Raw genomic sequence first — 7,820 nt, 5'->3', positions numbered from 1 at the left:
TCTCCTTCATCCACAGCTCTCTCCTTCATCCACAGCTCCCTCCTTCATCCACAGCTCCATCTTTCACCCACAGCTCCCTCCTTCATCCACAGCTCCCTCCTTCATCCACAGCTCCATCTTTCACCCACAGCTCCCTCCTTCATCCACAGCTCCCTCCTTCATCCACAGCTCTCTCCTTCATCCACAGCTCTCTCCTTCATCCACAGCTCTCTCCTTCATCCACAGCTCTCTCCTTCATCCACAGCTCTCTAATAAAATTTCAATCAACCGAAAAACCTTATAAAAAATTTTATTCTACAATCACGATAACGGGTCCATAACAGAGGGTTTGTGTGTTGGGTTAGATCGAGTGAAAATATAAATGTTGTGTTGTTAAACCCGCCACCACCCGACACAGCCAGCTAGAGTCTGGGTTGTCACGAACAAAACGTGTCAATTCGTCACTAGTACAGCAACTGGGGAGACGCCACGGCAAATGTTGTGGCTTGTAGTGTACTAGTGTATAGTGTAGTGTATAGTGTAGTATACTAGTACAGCACTAGTGTGTAGTGTATAATGTATACTAGTACAGCACTACATCTCCAACACAGGCGGTGTAGTGCTGTACTAGTATACTACACTATACACTAGTGTTGTACTAGTATACTACACTATACACTACACACTAGTGCTGTACTAGTATACAACATTATACACTACACTATACACTACACTATACACTACACTAGGCTGTGTGCTGTGATCGTGACGAACCGGCCCCGTGCTATTCACACGACACTCACGTTCACTAGGTGGCTGTGTCGGGTGGTGGCGGGTTTAACGACACATTCATATACTTACACGATCTAAGACCCCACACCCCCCCCCACCCCAAAAAAACACAACCTCAATTACGGATGACATTGGTAGCGAAAGCGTCTGTGTTAAAATGACAATAGGTACATTCATACTCACACATTACACATCATTGAAGAGACACACACAACGCACCACACAACACACAACACACCACGCACCACACAACACACCACGCACCACACACAACGCACCACACAACACACCACGCACCACACACAACGCACCACACCACGCACCACACAACACACCACACACAACGCACCACACAACACACCACACACAACGCACCACACAACGCACCACACACACCACACACAACGCACCACACACACACAAACAACGCACCACACACACACAAACAACGCACCACACACACACAAACAACACACCACACACACACAAACAACACACCACACACACACACAAACAACACACCACACACACACAAGGCACCACAGACACACACACACACAACGGACCACACACACACACAACGCACCACACACACACACAACGCACCACACACATGACACAGCACACTGGACACACACACACCACACACACCACACACACAGCACACTGGACACACACACACCACACACACACACACTGGACACACACACACCACACACACACACACTGGACACACACCACACACACACACAACACACACACTACACACCCGGACAATCTTGCCTGCTGCTAATTCGTCACGTGTGGCTGAACCGTGGAACTCTAAATCCATCCGAACCGACTCAGTGCATCCATCATCATCACGCAACCATCGAGTCGACGGACATACAAACACACACACAGAGACAGACACACACACACAGAGACACACACAGACAGAGAGACAGACAAAGACAGAGCGAGAAAAACAACAAGAGAGACAGCGAGAAAGACGGACACGGCGTGACACACTCTGGCAGCTAAACATTTTTCCCCTCCGACAAAAGCTCACGGACAACGGCCTTGCCACACACACACACAGTGCGACGTTTACCACCACCACCGCCACCACCGCACGCTTGCAGAGCCAACTCAACTAAGCAGCAGCAGCAGCAAGCATTTGCCCCGACAGCCTGTTCAGGCTATACGGGGGATTTTTGTCTTTTGCGTGCACCTAGCCTGGCACAGTGGGAGGCACAGCTGGTGCATCGGGCAGTCGTCTCGGTCAGTCGACCCGTGGCACCAGCTGGGTCTGCCCCGTGACCTCCTGTACCTAGCCTGGCACAGGTGGTGCATCGGCCAGTCATCTTAGTCGACACGTGGCACCAGCTGGGTCTGCCACGTGACCTCCTGCCGGCGGGGGGCGTTTGACACTTCACGTGGTGGCCTCAACGTGCACCTAGCCTGGCACAAGCGCTGTCACTGCCACTTAGTGGTGAACGGCGGATGTTGTTGTTGACGTAGTTGTTGGTGTGTACGTAGTTGTTTGGTGTGTACGTAGTTGTTGTTGTGTACGTAGTTGTTGTTGGTGTGTCTACGTAGTTGTTGGTGTGTCTACGTAGTTGTTGGTGTGTACGTAGTTGTTGGTGTGTACGTAGTTGTTGTTGTTGTGTAGGTAGTTGTTGTTGTTGTTGTGTAGGTAGTTGTTGTTGTGTAGGTAGTTGTTGGTGTGTGTACGCGTGGAACGGCTTTCGCACCGCCGTAACGCAGCAAGCCAAACCGCGCTCGTCGGAGGAAGCACAACAACACACAACAACAACAACGTGTGAGACGCCGCCGTCGCCGCGACTACGTTACATGGGCGGCACGGGCGAGCAGGCGGCCATGAGCCCCGAGTGACCCAGCTCCAGAAGCAGCACCACCACCACCATCATCATCACCACCACCACCACCACCGCTGGTACCACCACCTCCGCTGGTGCGACCGCTGGTGCTGCCTCCGCTGGCGCGTGGCTCTTGAACGGGGGGGCTGGCGTTGGTGAGCAGAGAGGGGTCCGACAGCCCAGACAGCAGCCCAGTGCCACCCATCTCCTTGAGCACCTGTGGGAGAGCGTGGGGAGGTGGCGAGGGTGGTGGGGGTGGTGGTGATGAGGGTGGTGAGGGTGGTGGTGGTGGGTGGTGGTGATGGTGGTGGGTGAGGGTGGTGGGGAGACTGGTGAGGGTGGTGAGCTTGGTGGTGAGGGTGGTGGTGAGGGTGGTGAGGGTGGGGAGGGTGGGGAGGGTGGTGAGGGTGGTGGTGAGGGTGGTGGTGAGGGTGGGCGAGGGTGGTGGTGGTGGTGAGGGTGGTGGTGAGGGAGGTGGTGAGGGAGGTGGTGAGGGGGGTGGTGGTGAGGGTGGGCAAGGGTGGGAGACAATGGTGAGGGTGGGGAGGGTGGTGAGGGTGGTGAGGGTGGTGGTGAGGGTGGTGGTGAGGGTGGTGGTGAGGGTGGGCGAGGGTGGGAGACAATGGTGAGGGTGGGGAGGGTGGTGAGGGTGGTGGTGAGGGTGGGCGAGGGTGGTGGTGAGGGTGGGCGAGGGTGGTGGTGAGGGTGGGCGAGGGTGGTGGTGAGGGTGGGTGAGGGTGGTGGTGAGGGTGGTGGTGAGGGAGGTGGTGAGGGTGAGGGTGGTGGTGAGGGTGGTGAGCGTGGGGAGAGCGTGGGGAGGTGGTGGTGAGAGTGGGAGATAATGGTAAGGGTGGCGGTGGTGATGATGGCGGTGATAAGAGGCGGTGGTGATAGCTGGTGACGATAGCTGGTGATGATTGTTGTATCTATGCCCTGTTTTCCGTTATTAATATTAAGAATAATTAAGAAAAAAAAATATATTTTTTTTTAATATCTATTTTTTTTAATTAAATAATGAAAACAACTCACGGGCACACCGGGAGTCCATGAGACATGGAGGGCGGTTGAAATGATAGGAATTCGGTCACAAAAAGGTCATAGACATCCAGACGGACAAAAAGATGTATGGACTAAACCTCCCGAGACATCTGGAGATGTACAGATAAGGTGCAGAGTGAATGACGGTTGAAGCTTCGCGTTTTCTTGGCGTTTTCCTCACCGAAAAGTAGAAACTTAACAAAGATAATTAACCAACAAACACTAATATTTTTACTATTACTATATGTTTCCTACCTACACGACCTTCCAAAAAAAGCTAAAGAGTGCGAATTCCAGAGGGCTTAAAAAAATAACTCGGAATAAACACCAATCTCTGGAGAACTAAACTGGGCGAAGCCCCAAGTTAATAATGTGACGAGGAGCATTACGAATATTCATTAAACATAGACGAATGATAACCACGATACCAAGACCGAAGGAATTTATAAAATATAATTCAAGAATAAATGTAACACACAGGACCACGTAAATGTATCGCAAACATCTCCTCGACCACCTTTGTCTTCCAGCGGGGTCTGACCTCAGAATGACCCACCCAGGGCAAGCAAGAAGGGAGCAGAAAGGTCACAAAGGGGGGGGGGGGTTTGTGCTGACATTCGAGAACATCTGGTTTTTTTTCTGTTTATTTTCCCTCGCAAGAGACGCGGAGAGGGGAGAGGGTGCCCACGTTGGAGTTAAGCACGGCCGCCTTTGTCTCCCCGCAGCACGGACAGCAAGATTTGCACACGCAAGCAAATAATATTCCCCACCCCTCCTCCCAGAATGGTTACACAGCTGGGTCTTTACTAATAAACACGCACACGACACACGAAACACACGGACGCAGATGCGCCCAACCCACAGAAAGATATATGACGGCCTTCAAACAACTCGGGAAGACCGAGTGGATTTTCTCAATATAAGCCGGGGAAAAATCCATTCAACTCAGATCGCCAGCGGCTCTGAGCCCCACATCGTCCGGGCCACGGGCCCCACCAGAAATTGTCAAGAAGTTTTCGTCATCCAGAATGATGAGGTTCGCGGGGTAGCGACGTGCCGCTACAAGCCGAGGTCTGCACCACCTGAGAAGAATCGCTACCCTGAGTCGCCGAGTTGAGAGTGAAGCCAACAAAGACGCCAACGTCCACCCTGCCACGAACGAAGCATCGCTACTCGTCAGAGTGACGACAAGCGAACAACCCGCAGGAAAGGTGGAGATCGCCAAGCGAGCGCCACCGTGCGCCACCGAGCGCCACCATGCGCCACCGAGCGCCACCGTGCGCCACCGGGCGTCAGATTCACCGCGGAGAGTTTAACCGCGAAGAGTTTCACCGCAAAGAGTTTCACCTCGACAGGTTCACCGCGGTGAACTCGCCGCGGTGAAACTCACCGCAGTCGAGGGGTGTTTGTGTTGCCCCGCAAGCAGCAGCTTCAGTTCCCACCCACTTAAAACAACCCCCACCCATCTTCTCCCCTAGCCCAGCATCACCATCATCATCACCATTATCATCACCATCATCGACATCATCACCATCATCGACATCATCACCATCATCATCACCATCATCATCACCATCATCATCACCATCATCATCACCATCATCATCACCATCATCATCACCATCATCATCACCATCATCGACATCATCACCATCACCATCGACATCATCACCATCACCATCATCACCACCATCATCATCACCACCATCATCATCATCATCACCACCACCATCATCATCATCATCACCACCATCATCACCACCATCATCATCATCACCACCATCATCATCATCACCATCATCATCATCACCATCATCATCACCATCATCACCATCATCATCACCATTATCGACATCATCACCATCATCATCATCACCATCATCATCATCACCACCATCATCATCATCATCACCACCACCACCATCACCACCATCATCATCATCACCATTATCATCACCATCATCGACATCATCATCGACATCATCACCATCACCATCATCACCACCATCATCATCACCACCATCATCATCATCATCACCACCATCATCATCATCATCACCACCACCATCATCATCATCACCACCATCATCATCACCATCATCATCATCACCATCATCATCACCATCATCATTACCATCATCACCATCATCATCACCATCATCACCATCCTGTTGCTACTCTCTAACCCACTCCAGCTACGACCACCCCTATCACCACCACAACCCCTATCACTACCACAACCCCTATCACCACCACAACCCCTATCACCACCCCAACCCCTATCACCACCCCAACCCCTATCACCACCCCAACCCCTATCACCACCACAACCCCTACCACTACCCCCCCCCCATCACCACCACAACCCCTACCACTACCCCCCCTATCACTACCACAACCCCTACACCACTACCACAACCCCTACACCACTACCACAACCCCTACCACTACCACAACCCCTATCACCACCACAACCCCCATCACCACCACAACCCCTACCACTACCACAACCCCTATCACCACCACAACCCCTATCACCACCACAACCCCTACCACAACCCCTATCACTACCACAACCCCTACCACTACCACAACCCCTATCACCACCACAACCCCTATCACCACCACAACCCCTACCACTACCACAACCCCTATCACTACCACAACCCCTACCACTACCACAACCCCTATCACCACCACAACCCCTACCACTACCACAACCCCTATCACCACCACAACCCCTACCACTACCACAACCCCTATCACCACCACAACCCCTATCACTACCACAACCCCTATCACCACCACAACCCCTATAACTACCACAACCCCTATAACTACCACAACCCCTATCACCACCACAACCCCTATCACCACCACAACCCCTATCACCACCACAACCCCTATCACAACCCCTATCACCACCACAACCCCTATCACTACCACAACCCCTACAACTACCACAACCCCTACCACTACCACAACCCCTATCACTACCACAACCCCTATCACTACCACAACCCCTATCACTACCACAACCCCTATCACTACCACCAAACCCTCGTTTGCTGCTGCTTCCGCTACCCCCCACAACACCCACACCACCCACAGCACTCGCAGCTGCACCCGTATCAACCAGCTGCACCCCCAGCTGCACCTGCAGCTGCACTGGCCTCACCGCGTGGCTGCCGTTTTTGCAGATGCGGTGGTCGCAGCCGCAGTTGTGGCGAGAGCATGCTAATCCCGCTCTCCTGCAGCCGCACCGGAGAGTGCCACAGTTCTGTTTACAGCGACACTGCACAGCACAGAGACACCACCACCACCACACGCTTAGTAGCAGCAGTAGTAGCAGTAGTAGTAGCCACAATGCCGCGTATCACAGCGTCCGTTACAGCGACACTGCACAGCACAGAGACACCACCACCACCACCACAACACGTTTAGTAATAGTAGCAGTGCACGCGCGTGCGTGAGTGTGCGTGAGTGTGTACGTATGTGTTACGCGCGTACGTACGTATGTACATACGTGCGTGACTGTACGCGCGTGTACACGTGTGCGCGTGCGTGCGTGACTGTACGTGCGCATGTACACGTGTGCGCGTGCGTGCGTGACTGCGTGACTGTACGTGTACACGTGTACGCGTGCGTGACTGTACGTGACTGTACGTGCGTGTACGTGCGGTCACCCTGTAGGGCGCAATAGTCTTGCGGGGTCGCCCGCCGCTCCTTAGCTGCGGCAGCGAGTCCGTGGCCACCGGCTTCAGCTGCGTCGCAAACAAAAGGCGGAGGTCACGCGCCCACCCCGCCGTGTAGCCTCTAATGGTGTAGGGGCAGGTGCTGCTAGTCGCCACCACCACCACCACTACAACTGCCTCCACCACCGTCCCTACTACCTCCACTACAACCACCACCACCACCACCTCCACTACCACCACCACCACCACCACCACCTCCACCACCACCACCGTCCCTACTACCTCCACTACAACCACCTCCACCACCACCACCACCCCCATCCCTACTACCTTCACTACAACTACTACCACCACCACCACCTCCACAACCACCACCCCTACCACCTCCACCTCCTCATCCACCACCACCAGCACCTCCCGCACCTTGGAGGGCATGAGCTCAATGGAGGAGTCG

At 53.5% G+C, this 7,820-nt stretch overlaps 1 long non-coding RNA gene across 1 annotated transcript; it reads right to left on the bottom strand.

The window, feature by feature from the left end:
- Nucleotides 1-599: 599 nt before the first annotated feature.
- On the bottom strand, nt 600-7,438 carry LOC133363027 (uncharacterized). The gene is made up of 3 exons (XR_009757563.1): nt 7,358-7,438; nt 6,850-6,966; nt 600-2,850 (listed from the first exon to the last, which is right to left on the bottom strand). It is a non-coding gene; the product is annotated as an uncharacterized LOC133363027 (long non-coding RNA).
- Nucleotides 7,439-7,820: the final 382 nt, after the last annotated feature.

Source organism: Lethenteron reissneri, unplaced genomic scaffold (assembly GCF_015708825.2).
Source record: "Lethenteron reissneri isolate LAM-NWPU_2019-01 unplaced genomic scaffold, ASM1570882v1 scaffold_1639, whole genome shotgun sequence".
NCBI classification, from domain to species: Eukaryota; Metazoa; Chordata; class Hyperoartia; order Petromyzontiformes; family Petromyzontidae; genus Lethenteron; species Lethenteron reissneri.
Note: the sequence above shows the minus strand (reverse complement) of the source record. Positions and strands in the feature narration are given on the sequence as shown.